Consider the following 13,928-nt stretch of genomic DNA (forward strand, 5'->3'; position numbering starts at 1 on the left):
TTTTAAGTTTTGTCTACTATATAAAGTTACTGGTCCCTAACCAGACCGTAACAGCGATGCAAGAGGGCTGGAGAATTGTAAATGTTACACCCTTGTTCAAAAAGCAACTACACAGCAGTCAGTTTAACCTCAGTGGTGGGAAAGTTTTTAGAAATGATAACCTGTGACAAAATTAAGGAAAGCCAGCACATATTAAGGGAAAATTGTATTTAACTAACTTGAGTTTTTTGATGAGGTAAATGGAGTTGATTGAGTGTACATGGACTTTCTAAAGATGTTTGGTAAAATGCCACAACGGGCATATCAGCAAAATTAGGGAGGCAGGAACGCAATGGTAATGTCAGCAGACTAGTAATCCAGAGGCCCTGGCTAATGGTCTGGGGACATGGGTACAAATCCTATCATGGCAGCTGGTGGAATTTAAATTCTGTTAATAAATCGAATTAAAAGCTAGTCCTGGCAATGGTGACCATAAAACCATTTTAAAACCCAGCTGGTTCACGAATGCCCTTTAGGGAAGGAAATCTGCAGTCCTTAGCTTACCTGGTCTCACATGTGACTTCAGAGCCACAGAATGTGGTTGACTCTTAAATGCCCTGTGAAATGTCCTAGCAACTCAGTTGTATCAAACTGCAACAAAGCCTAGAAAAGAAGGAATGAAACCAGACGGATCACCTGGCATCGAAAACAACAACGGCAAATCCAGCCTCGTTGACTCTGCAAAATCCTCCTTACCGATGTTTGGGGGCTTGAGTTAAAATTGGGAGAGCTGTCTCAGAGGCTAGTCAACCTGATGTTGTCAGATATGATTCCATGATTGCGACTATATCCCAGACACCAGCATCACCTTCCCTGGGTATGACCTGTTCCACTGATAGGACAGACTCACCAGAGGTGGGAGCACAGTGGTATACAGACAGGATGGAGTTGCCCTGGGAATTCTCAACATCGACTCAGGACCCCATGATGTATCATGGCATCAGGTCAAACATGGGCAAGGAAACCTCCTGCTGGTTACCACTTACCACCCACCCCCCCACCCCCTCTGCTGACGGGAGCCATAAAATTCCACCCAAATTGTGCAACTTGTACACATCTCAATGGTTGGATCAAGACCGACATTGCCCAGCATTTCCAGACTGATGACTGCCTACCCTCAATCTGGGAATGGAATAGGTAAAGGGAAGAAGGAAAAAGGGGGTATGGTCTTAATTCAACGTACCAATAAAATTCACCAAACCCTGAGGAAAGAGACATTTGAATGTGTCCATCACATGATAACATTGGAATCTTGGACTTTTGTCTGTCACTCCAACACAGGAAGCCGGAAGCTGGATTGCCCTGAAGAAAACAATATACTAGTTATTTCTAACACGCTGCTGAACAGGCTGTCCAGTTTGGAATGATTTCCTGGAGAGGCCAAGGATATCTCCAGCCATACCCTCAAATCGCTGCCAGGGTGTGGTGGGAGGGGGAAGGGAAGAAGTATTATCTAAGGAAATAGGGGTAGGTTATTCAGCTTTTTGAGCTTGCTCTGCCATTCAAGAACATTTTGGGTGATCTTCCTCCTCAACTCCACCTTCCCGCACTATCCACATATCCTTTTAATTCCTTTGGTACCCAAAAATGTATTGACTTCTGTCTTGTCTATACTTAATGACACAGCTCCCTGGGATACAGAATTCTAAAGATTCACAACCCTTTCCCTGATTTTCAAAATGATTATTTTTAAATCTACAATTCTTGAGAAAGTGAAAATCCAAGCTATCGCTAAAGCTGAAAGTGGGAGTATATTTTGGGAAACTGTGGATTCCAGTTTTATTTTATGCTGTTATTTAAACTTCTGTTGAATGTAACAAGATTGAAGTGGTTCCCTTTATTCTCTCAGGCTCCACTTATCCACACATGAGGCTTTCAGCCACAAGATGGCAGTGTAATTCTTGACATGGTCACAGTATGGATAGATTTTGATCTACAGCAATAAAATGCTTTGATACACTAGTCACGGAGAACACCAATGGTGTCTCCTATATATCCTCTGCTTGCAATTTATCTTGAAACTAGCATTTGGGTGTAGCTTCTGAATCCAATGACATTGCACACATTAGTGTAACTTGTGAGCTTTTATAATACTGATTAAACAGTAACGGCTTTTTCACTTTATTTTTACAAAGACCTTTTATATTTTTTATTTCTCCCTTTACTTTATGGGTATCAAAAGGCTAGACAGGCAGGCAACTTCCTCCCACTCACTCAGCGATTTCCATTACACCACTATCATTAGCTTAGTCAGGCCAGCAATTTGTAAGCTTCGGTAACAGCCGTGTTGGAGACATAAACTCACTGATTGTTTTGTGGGGCAGAAGACTGAGGTTTGTGAACTCCCATTGCACACCACGTGCTATCGTACAGCAAAGGAGTCACTGTGATGCTGTGGATTTGCACATAAGAGTTGAATATGCCTTAGTGAATTTTGAAACAGCATGGGCATAAAAAGTGCCTACATGGTACTCTATAATTCCCAGGAACAGGAGCAAGAGAGAGTTCCATGGGTGTAGGATTTCGCAATGTGGCAAAAGCTTTGTTCTTTTTACATGTTGCCTTTCAATATTTACAGTCTACTTCAGTACACCTGTTAGATTTTTCACAGCTTTAACTTTTCTTTTAAGTGTATTTGCATTAAATGGCTGATGGTATTCATGGTTTATCTCGCACAAGATGAGGGGGATGTGATTTTAGATGTTAAAAATATAAGATTTTAAGATAAAGTGCAAATCTAAAATTATCCTCTTTTTCAGCCACTTAGACTAAGTTTTTTTTGACTGCACTCTGTTGCTGGTAATCCTTCCATCATGTACTCACTGAAGATCTTTCAGAACAGTGAAGGCCAAGATGATTCAAACTTGAAACATTTATAATTAGACAAAAAGCTCATTGTATCAACTCATTTAGAGAAAACCAAAAGGTGCTGTCTGATACGGGCTCAACAACAACTTGTATCTTTGTATTTACGGTCAAAAGATATGTAAAGACACTTCAAAGGAAAATTATCTGGTAAAAATAGATGCTGAGGGAAGAATTTGAAGGGTGGCTAAAATGGTAAAAGAGGTGGATTTTGTGAGGGTCTTAAAGGAGGGAGAGAGGTCCCCAGGCAGAGGTTTAGGGAAGGAATACCAAAGCATAGGACCTAGACATCTGAAGGCACGTTTGCCAGTGGTGGGGTGAAAGGAGCAGGCACTGCACTACAGGCCAGAATGAAAGGAATGCAGAGTTCACAACAATGTGGCCACGAAGTACAAAAAAAAAACAGGTCCATCAGCAAAGGCAACTGCTCTGCTGAGAGTAAAGCTTGGGGAGGTCATCACTGACTGCAGTAAACAGTTGAAGAGATGGGTGGACCACTACCTAGAGTTGTTCCCGAGGGAGAACATGCTGACAGAGGAAGCTCTGGACACCTTACAAATCCTGCCTATCATGGAAGAGCTGGATATTGTTTTGTTGGATTGTCGCTACCTGTGGTCTGTACTGCTTAGACACCATAAAGCAGTCTTGTACAAGTTACCAAGAAGTCTTATTAACGTTATTAAATTGTGTACATAATTATAGTAGAGGGTACAGGTATAGAGAGGTCTCCGCGGCAGGTCCTTACATGTTGCTGCCTAGCTCCACACTGCTGACCTAAGCCCTAGGTCAGGTGCCTTCTTACATCACTGGTGGGCAGTACTGTACTCAGTCCCAGGTTAACCCTTAATGTACTGGATGCTTCTACTACAGATATGGAACGCACAGTGGAAGAGCTTAGCAAAGCTATTGACACTTACCATTGGCAAAGCTCCAGAGGATGAAGCTCCACTGCCTGAACTCAAGGACAGGAAGCTGGCACTCCTGCAGCATTTGCATTGTCATCTTTGTCTCTACCGGAAGGAGGGAGCAGTGCCTCAGGATATGCATAATGCAAAGATTGTGACCCTGTACAAGAACAAGAGTGACCCCAACGATTGCAACAACTATCGAGGCATCTCCTTGCTATGCATTGTGGGGAAAGTATTTGCCCTCATCAGACTGCAGATTCTGGCTGAATGCATCAATCCCGATTCCCAGTGTGGTTTCAGTACTGGGAGATCCACAGTTGGCATGGTTCACTAATGTCCTTTAGGGAAGGGAATCTGCCATCCTTACCTGATCTGGCCTACATGTGACTCCAGATTCACAGCAATGCGGTTGACTCTTAACTGCCCTCTGACAATGGCTGAGAAAGTCACGCAATTCAAGGGTAATTGGGGATGGGCAACAACTGCTGGCCTTGTCAGCGACGCCCACACCCCATGAAAGAATAAAACAAAAACTTCCAGACTTGACTATTCCTCTCTTTCGGCTTCTATCTTTCATCCTCTAGCTCATCTAAAGATGTGTTGCTGATATCCTGTTTGGCTCACCAACACTCCCTACTTGTTCACCTACAACAATTTACAACAATTTGATGATAGTTTCATGGTCACCATTACTGAGACAAGCCTTATCATTTCAGATTTTATTAGCTGTTCAAATTCTACCAGTTGCCATGGTCAGATTGAGATTGAGCACCTCCCATAGGAACAATCCTCGCCAGTTTTCAATGTGGCCATTAGATGACACACTGGACTGTCGGTGAATAGAATGGACTGAGCCAGTTTCACTTCTCAAAACTGACCCGCTGTGGTATCAGACACCATACACTGAAATGGCAGAGCAAATCCAGCTTTCCTCAGTAAGAAAACATGAAACCGGAGAAATCTCAAAAAGGGAAAAGTTGCATTAAAATAAATAAAATGCAATTGCTGTTTTACAATCATTTTCCTTGAGCGATCAAGGCTGCAATTTTGGATAGCAGCAGTTAGGTTGGTAGATGATGATGAAGATGTATTTCTGAAAAATCTCATCAGTCTCTATAACTCTATTGGAATCACTGAATTCCCTGCTAGAAAATCCATTCATACTTGCTCTTTGTATTTCCTTCCTGGCATATGTGTTGTCATTAGTAAGTTGGTGGCTGTATCATTGATGTTTAGCTGTCCTGGGTCATGTTAACTATTCAAAGAACCTTGGGGTCAAATCTTCCTCTAGGCTCAGAAAAACCCGCCCTGCGCACTTTCACGGCTCACAGACTGCATACCCAACCTATTTGTGACTTCACTTGCCATTTTTTTGTCTTTTCACACCAGCGTCAGGGTTGCGGTGCATGTTGTGAGCCAAGCTGGAGTGTGGGTGCTGAGGTGGGCCAGTCAAAAGGCCCACCTTGGTTCTCTAACACAGCTTCCAAATGCTTGAAAGGTCCCCCCAAACCTCACCCCTCATCCCTACCCACCTCCAATGTCAACCTATGCCCCCTCAGATCACCCATGCCACTTCTATTGTCCATAAGGTGTGACAGCTGTGGCTTAGTTGGTAGCACTCTCACCTCTGTGTCAGAAGGGTGTTGGTTTGAGTCTCAGATCAGGACCTGAGCACAGCAATATAATATAAAAGCAAAATACTGCGGATGCTGGAAATCTATAACAAAAACAGAAAATGCTGGAAAAACGCTTTGGAGAAGGGTCATACGAGTCCCTTTCCCCAAGTAGGGACCAAGCATGACCCTTCTTTGAAGAAAGGTCATATGGATTTACATTAGCTCTGTTTCTCTCTCCACAGATGTTCCAAACCCTGCTGAGTTTTTCCAGCATCTTCTGTTTTTATTTGAGCACAGCAACCTAGGCTGACACTCCAGTGCAGTACAGAGGGAGTGCTGCACCAACAGAGCTCCGTCTGACTGATGAGATGTCTGTCCTTCAGGTGGACGTAAAAGATCTCATAGCACTATATTGAAGAGGAGCAGGGGAGTTATATTTATCCCTCAATCAACGTCACATAAACAGATTAGCATGTCATTATCACATTGCTGTTTGAGAGAGTTTGCTGTGTGGAAATTGCCTGAGGCATTTCCTACATTACAATAGTGACTACACTTCAAAAGCATTTCAATGACTGTAAAATGCTTTGGGACATCCAGACTTCTTGAAAAGGCGTTATATAAATGTGCGTGGTTCACTTTTTTAATAACTGAAAATGTTACTTCAAAAATAAATAAATAATTGTTTTCTGGTTTTGCAGATTATATTAGAATTTCAGTCCAAGCACAAAGCTTTCAATGTTTAGAGTTGCATTGTAACCTAACACTCTAAGTTAATTTAATGTTTGCAATGGGGATCTCATTCGCCAGCTGAAGAACTGGTGGGAGACCCATGTTGCCTCTGTTGGAGGCCCACCGGTATGAAGTGCCAATCAGGCATTTACGTGGAGCCTTCCTCAGATTAAGAACCCCGGGAAGGGGAGAAACCCCACCCTCCTAGAACTGCCGGCCAATCAGAGGCTGGCAGCTGTCCATTGCCATCAGCACCACCGGAAACAGAGGCAATTGCCGGTATTGCACCCACCAGAGGCTCAGGATCAATGAAGGCCAAAGGTGAGAGAGGGCAGGGTGGGAGGCGAGTTGGAGGCAAGGGCAGGGAGATGGCTTTCAGTGGGCCACCTCTTCCTGATGACTCTCTGGAAGCACTCAAGCAAACTTGACAGTGTTTGACCTTCCTGCATAGCAAGTCCCCCTCCCGCTGCTTGCTGAGTAGCACTGGCAGCAGAATGAGGCCTTAAGTGGGCAAGGTCTGTTGTTTGCGTAGGGTTGTTCTCAAGCCCCAGCGGACTGGCATCAACCTTTCCGTTAGCCTATTAGTGTAAAAACCTCCATCATTGTATGACTAGATAGCAATCAGTAAAATATGTTTGTACTCGTCTTCCCAACCTTCTGCTGTTAGTCTCATAATGACTCTCGACAATAGCAAGGAAATTGGCAATACCATAGAAACATGCCCAGCTGACAGGAAACTACTGCATTGAAGCTAAGTACAAGATCACGTTTACCTCCTTTGGGTCAGGTAACATTCTCTTGCTTTGTGAAGACTAGGGGAAAATATTTAAGGTCTGACTTACCAGTCCACATTTCTATGTGAACATAAGACCATTTTCTGTGAAGAATTCTGCAAAGATACGAAAACAACTGACCACAGATGCCAAAAATCTGAAATAAAAGGAAAAAGCGCAGGCGGTCAGGCAGCAGCTATGGAGAGAGAAACAACGTTAGCTTTCCAGGTCAATGACTTTTTGTCAGACCATTTCTGTAACAGTGGGCAGGATTTTCCAGGCCCCAGGCTGACAGGTTGGGAGGAGGAGGGTGCAGGAAAATAGCAAGAAGCTGGATTGGGACGTCTCGCTGATGGATTCCAGTCTTTTGGAAAGTTTCTCAGCCACGGGGCCACCTGCACATCAGCTGCCCACAGAAAAGGAGCGGGCAGCCAAATCAAATAATCAAGGGTATGTGGGGTGGCGGGCAGCTTCATGGAGACAGCCTCTCCGCAGCCATCGGAGCTGGATGCCCCTTGGCCCAACGATCAGGCCAAAGACAGGGAAGGTTTCCCCCCTGGCCCCATCCAGAGGAGCATGCCTGGGTGAGCCCTCTGATTTTAAATTTTATACTTACCTCTCCAAGGGCATGAGGAAGTAACAAGGAGGCTTTATGGGGGTAGGGCTGTGGATATTTTTTCTTTTTTTTCCTTTATCCATTCGTAGGATGAGGGCTTCGCTGGCTGGGCCAGCATTTATTGCCCATCCATAGCTGCCCTTTAGGTGGTGACGAGCTGCCTTCTTGAACTGCTGCAGTCCATGTGGTGTAGGTACGCCCACAGTGCTGTTAGGGAGTTCCAGGATCTTGACCCAGCGACAGTGAAAGAACAGTGATATATTTCCAAGTCAGGATGGTGAGTGACTTGGAGGGGAACTTCCAGGTGGTGATGTTCTCATGCATCTACTGCCCTTGTCCTTCTAGATGGTAACAGTTGTGGGTTTGGAAGGTGCTATCTAAGGAGCCTTGGTGAATTCCTATAGTGTATCTTGTAGATGGTACACACAACTGCTACTGTGCATTGGTGGTGGAGGGAGTGAATGTTTGTGGATATGGTGCCAATTAAGTGGGCTGCTTTGTCCTGGATGGCGTCAAGCTTCTTGAGTATTGTGGGAGCTGCACTCATCCAGGCAAGTGGGGAATATTCCATCACACTCCTGACTTGTGCCTTGTAGATGGTGGACAGGCTTTGGGGAGTCAGTAGGTGAGTTACTCGTTACAGGATTCCTAGCCTCTGACATGGTCTTGGAGCCACAGTATTTATTTGCTAGTCCAGTTCAGTTTTGTCAATGGTAACCCCCAGGATGTTGATAGTGGGGGATTCAGTGATAGTAATACCATTGAGCGTCATGGGGCAATGGTTAGATTCTCTCTTGTTCAAGATGGTCATTGCCTGGCACTTGTGTGGTGTGAATGTTTCTTGCCACTTGTTAGCCCCAGCCCAAGCAGGTCTTGCTGCATTTGGACATAGACTGCTTCAGTATCTGAGGAGTTGCGAATGGTGCTGAACATTGTGCAATCATCAGCGAACATCCCCACTTCCGACCTTATGATGGAAGGAAGGTCATTGATGAAGCAGCTGAAGATGGTTGGGCCAAGGACACTACCCTGAGGAACTCATGCAGTGATGTCCTGGAGCTGAGATGATTGACTTCCAACAACCACAACCATCTTCCTTTGTGCTAAGTATGACTCCAACCAGTGGAGAGTTTTCTCCCTGACTCCCATTGATTCCCTTTTTGCTAGGGCTCCTTGATGTCATACTCTGTCAAATGCGGCCTTGATGTCAGGGGCAGTCACTCTTACCTCACCTTGGGAGTTCCGCTCTTTTGTCCATTTTTGAACCAAGGCTGTAATGAGGCCAGGAGCTGAGTGGCCCTGGTAGAACCCAAACTGGGTGTCAGTGAGCAGGTTATTGCTAAGCAAGTGCCATTGATAGCACTGTTGATGACCCCTTCCATTACTTTACTGATGATCGAGAGTAGACTGATGGGGCGGTAATTGGCCGGGTTGGATTTGTCCTGCTTTTTGTGTACGTACCTGGGCAATTTCCACATAGCTGGGTAGGTGCCAGTGTTGTAGCTGTAATAGAGTTCTGGAGTACGTCTTCAGTACTATTCCAGAATATTGTCAGGCCCCATAGCTCTTGCGCTATCTAGTGCCTTCAGCCATTTCTTGATATCATGTGGAGTGAATTGAATTGCCTGAAGACTGGCATCTGTGATGCTGGGGACCTCTGGAGGAGGTCAAGATGGATCATTCATTTGGCACTTCTGGCTGAATTTTGTACCAAATGCTTCAGACTTATCTTTTGCAATGATGTGCTGGGCTCCAACTTCATTGAGGATGGGGATATTTGTGGAGCGCCCTCCTCCAGTGAGTTGTTTAATTGTCCATCACCATTCACAACTGGATGTGGCAGGACTGCAGAGCTTAGATCTGATCCACTGGTTGTAGGGATCACTTAGCTCTGTCCATCACATGCTGCCTAGGACCATTTGCATACCAAACAGCGTGTGTTATAGTTTCACCAGGTTGACACCTCATTTTTAGGTATGCCTGGTGCTGTTACTGCCATGCCCTCCTGCATTCTTCTTTGAACCAGGGTTGATTCCCTGGCTTGATGGTAACGGTAGAGTGGGGGATATGCCAGGCCATGAGGTTACAGACTGTGTTCAAGTACAATTCTGCTACTGCTGATGACCCACAGCGCCTCACAGATGCCCAGTCTTGAGTTGCTGGACCTGTTCTAAATCTTTCCATTTCAGCACGGTGGTAGTGCCACACAACACAATGGAGGGTATCCTCAACGTGAAGGCAGGACTTTGTCTCAACAACAACTGTGTGGTGGTCACTCTTACCGATACTATCATGGACAGATGCACCTGCAGCAGGCAGGTTGAGGTCAAGTACATTTTTCCCTCTTGTTGGTTCCCTCACCACCTGCTGCAGACCCAGTCTAACAACTATGTCCTTTAGGACTCAGCCAGCTCTGTCAGTAGTGGTGCTACCGAGCCACTCTTGGTGATGGACACTGAAGTCCCCCACCCAGAGTACAGTCTGTGTCCTTGCCACCCTCGATGCTTCCTCCAAGTGATGTTCAACATGGATGAGCACTGATTCATCAGCTGAGGGATGGCACTAAGTGGTAATCAGCAGGAGGTTTCCTTGCCCATGTGTTTGACCTGATGAGACTACATGAGGAATGGAGTCAATGTTGAGGACTCCCAGGGCAACTCCCTCCTAACTGTATACCACTGTGCCACCAGCTCTGCTGGGTCTGTCCTGCTGGTGAGACAGGACATATCCAGGGGTGGTGACGGTAGTGTCTGGGACATTATCTGTAAGGCATGATTCCATGAGGGTGACTATATCAGGCTGTTGCTTGACAAGTCTGTGAGACAGCTTTCCCAATTTAGGCATTAGCCCCCAGATGTTAGTAAGGAGGACTTTGCAGGGTCGACAGGGCTGCGATTGCCATTGTAGTTTCCGGTGCCTAGGTTGATGCCAGGTGGTCCGTCCGGTTTCTTTTTTTTTAGGCTTTGTAGCAGTTTGAGACAACCGAGTAACTTGCTAGGCCATTTCAGAAAGCACTTAAGAGTCAACCACATTGTCTGAAGTCAGTAGGCCAAACCAAGTAACAATGACAGATTTCCTTCCCTAAAGGACATTCAATAAGATCATGGCTGATCTGATTTTAACCTCATATTCCTGCCCACCCCCGATAACCTTTCACCCACTTGCTTATCAAGAATATCTACCTCTGCCTTAAAGATATTCAAGAGCTCTGCCTTAATCACTTTTGAGGAAGAGAATTCCAAAGTCTCTCAACCCTCAGCGAAAAAAGATTTTCCTCAATACTGTCCTAAGTAGGTGACCCCTTAATTTGAAAGTTACCTATATTGTGATAGACCATCAGATAAATAACCTCCAAGGTTGATGTATTGATGTTATCTACCACCAAATATAGACTCATGACCAGACAATCAGACTTTCTCAACACGACAAACACATCTGCTGAGATTTTTTTGTTGAGACTCTTATGAACATAAATTTTATCATCCATTGGGAAGATGTATTTGTATTTACTGGAAGTGTGTGTGGTTGATCTTCATGCAAAATTTAGAAGTAGAAACATTAGATTCGTTAATAATATTCTTTGAACATATGAAAACAAAAATGACTTGGATTGGCACACCTTGAAAATATGTCATTGGCTCATTGCTGATTCCTAAATTAATGTACACTGTTCTCATGCAGTGAATAAATATGCATTGTTATCTCCAGAACTACAATCAGTTTTATTTTAGAAACTTGCTGCTCACTGTGGTGGCTTGACTGGCTGAATCTCTGTGAATATGTACTTAGACTACTTATGTTTCATGCATGTTTTAATACAGGTCTATGGTTGGATGACTGACTAAGAGAAATAATTTAATTTGTCATATGTACAGATTTTCTGTCCTTTGCAGGGCAATTAACAGTACAGAGCTAATTTCTACTAATTTTAACAAATACAATTGGAGTTGACTTGCAAGCGGACTTATCTGTGTGCAATAAGCACCTGCATATTCATTCTTGCACTGTGCACCCTTATAAATATCAATTCTAACACTACATTTTGCTTGGGTTGGAAATAATCACTTACGGCTTTCCTAGCCTCATCATAATCTGCATCATTTCCAGCATCAAAGCGCTTGTTCAATATATGTGGCAATATGTGTTCTTTATGCAAAAGGAGCTTTGCTTTTGCATTTGTATTAAGTATAGTATACTCAACCATTTCTTCTACCTGAATAAAATTAAGTCTAAACCTTGAATAACTTGAATGAGGGTTTGAGGCATTCCAGGTCCATATTACAGTAACATTACAGTTCAGATAGATATAAACAGGATACACTGGACATTGACTCACTCCAGATGACTCAGACATTTTGCTAAACAAAGCCTTCATAACCTACAGAAGTTACTCATAATCATAGTTATAATCCTTGAACTGAACTTGCCTCAGCCCATTTGTTCCCAAAATGTTCAACTATGCTTTTGTCATCCCTTGGCTATGTTGTTCCAATGCTTTCCTGGCTGGCCTCCCATGCTCCAGCCTCCATTAACTTCAACCTATTCAGAACTCTGCTGCACATATCTTATACCACATCACAGTCCCACACACCCATTAGCCCCGTGTTTGCTGACCTGCAGTGGCTCAGAGTTCCCCAACACCTCTGTTAAAATTACGCTTAAATGCCTTTGTGACCTTGCCCTTCCCCATCTCTACAGCCTTCTCCAGCTTGCGTTGACTAGTTCTGCAACTTCACTTCTTTCGCCTCACCACTGGTGGCTGTGCCTTCAACCATCTAGTTCCCAAACTCTGTCATTCCCTTCCTAAACCTCGCTGTTCCACCACCTCATTATAATCTCCTTCAGGGTCACTTTCTGCTGTGAAATGCCTAAGAATGGTTTTCTGTGCTATACAAAATCCTAATTATTTTATCAGCTCCCTGAAATTCTCCATGAACTTCATGAAGACGCTTGATCCCATCTTCATTGCTAAAATATGTTTGCTTTTATCAAACTGGATTATTTGTTGACAGGGAAAATCTTTTGCTGGTAACAAGCTATACAATTACACCAAGATCTGCGATCCAACAGAATACTCCCAGTTTCCCAACTTACACTACAGGGAGCACAAGAGCTATGGTCTAATCCTCAGGAACCACCCCAGACTGAACTATGACATTTTAATTTTACGGTTTACACAAATTTATTTATTTATTTTTTAAAATGACTAATTCTGATTTGTCAATATTTCCTTATATTGGAATCATAAATACAACATGTATTTTAAATATAAATTTCATTGCTTGGGTCTGACATTCATAAAGAAGAAATGGTACAGAATGATAAGGGAGCAGACGACATTCATCATACACATCAACACAGCTGAAGCAAGGCACATGGGACAGTTTACAGCTTCTCTGAATTTGAGATATTATTGTTTACAAGTAGAAACTATTTCAACAGCACTGGGAAAAAGTTGGATGGAAGTATGGATACAAGACAGTACAATTTCATGCTATAATAAAAACAGAAAATGCTGGAAAAGCTCAGTAGGTATAACAGCACCTGTGGAGAGAAAAAAAAGTTAACGTTTCAAGTCCTTATGACTCTTCTTCAGAGCGCTGAAGAAGTCATAAGGACTCGAAAGGTTAACTCTTGTTTATCTTTCCACAGATGCTGTCAGGCCTGCTGAGTTTTTCCAGCATTTTCTGTTTTTGTTTCAGATTTCCAGCATCCGCAGTATTTTGTTTTTACCTTCATGCTGTAATAGTTTGTGCAAATTGTCATCAGTAATAAAAGGTCTGATTTTCTGGATTGCTAATAAGTTTCAAAATAATGTTGCCACTGTACTTTTTGGACTTCAGGCCAACATAATCCTAGATACTCTTTATGAATGAAGAATAGGCGCTAAAAGAATGTCAGCCCAAAGTACACCTTTAGGCAATATGAAACAATGCATAGGCTGATATTAGATTTTATTTGAAAACCTGATATTAACAAACCTGTGAACCTTTCTGTCTTTTACAAACAGTTTTACCAACTTTACATCAGAAGTAAAAAGCATTGGTCAGGTATGGATAAGCAACAGGTCCCACAGACGCCCCTTTTCCCAGCAAACTTCAAAGCAAGTCATTAAAAATAGTGACAGTTGAAATTCTTACATATAGGAATCTCCTGCAGTTTGCATTTTAATACTCAATACATATGCCTTAATTTTATGCTTTTCTTTTTTTTTAATATATGTTTTTCCCCCAGTAAGTGAAATAGGGTTGAAGTTGCCCAGTGAATTTGGCAGCCTAGGGAAGAGTAACTCTAAGATGCACTGAATATTCAGACATTCATTGCGATTCCCAACACAGATTAACTTACTAAAACTGTATTGTGCTTTATGAATCAAAAC

The sequence above is a fragment of the Cetorhinus maximus genome, chromosome 1 (assembly GCF_964194155.1).
Source record: "Cetorhinus maximus chromosome 1, sCetMax3.hap1.1, whole genome shotgun sequence".
In the NCBI taxonomy this organism is placed as follows: domain Eukaryota; kingdom Metazoa; phylum Chordata; class Chondrichthyes; order Lamniformes; family Cetorhinidae; genus Cetorhinus; species Cetorhinus maximus.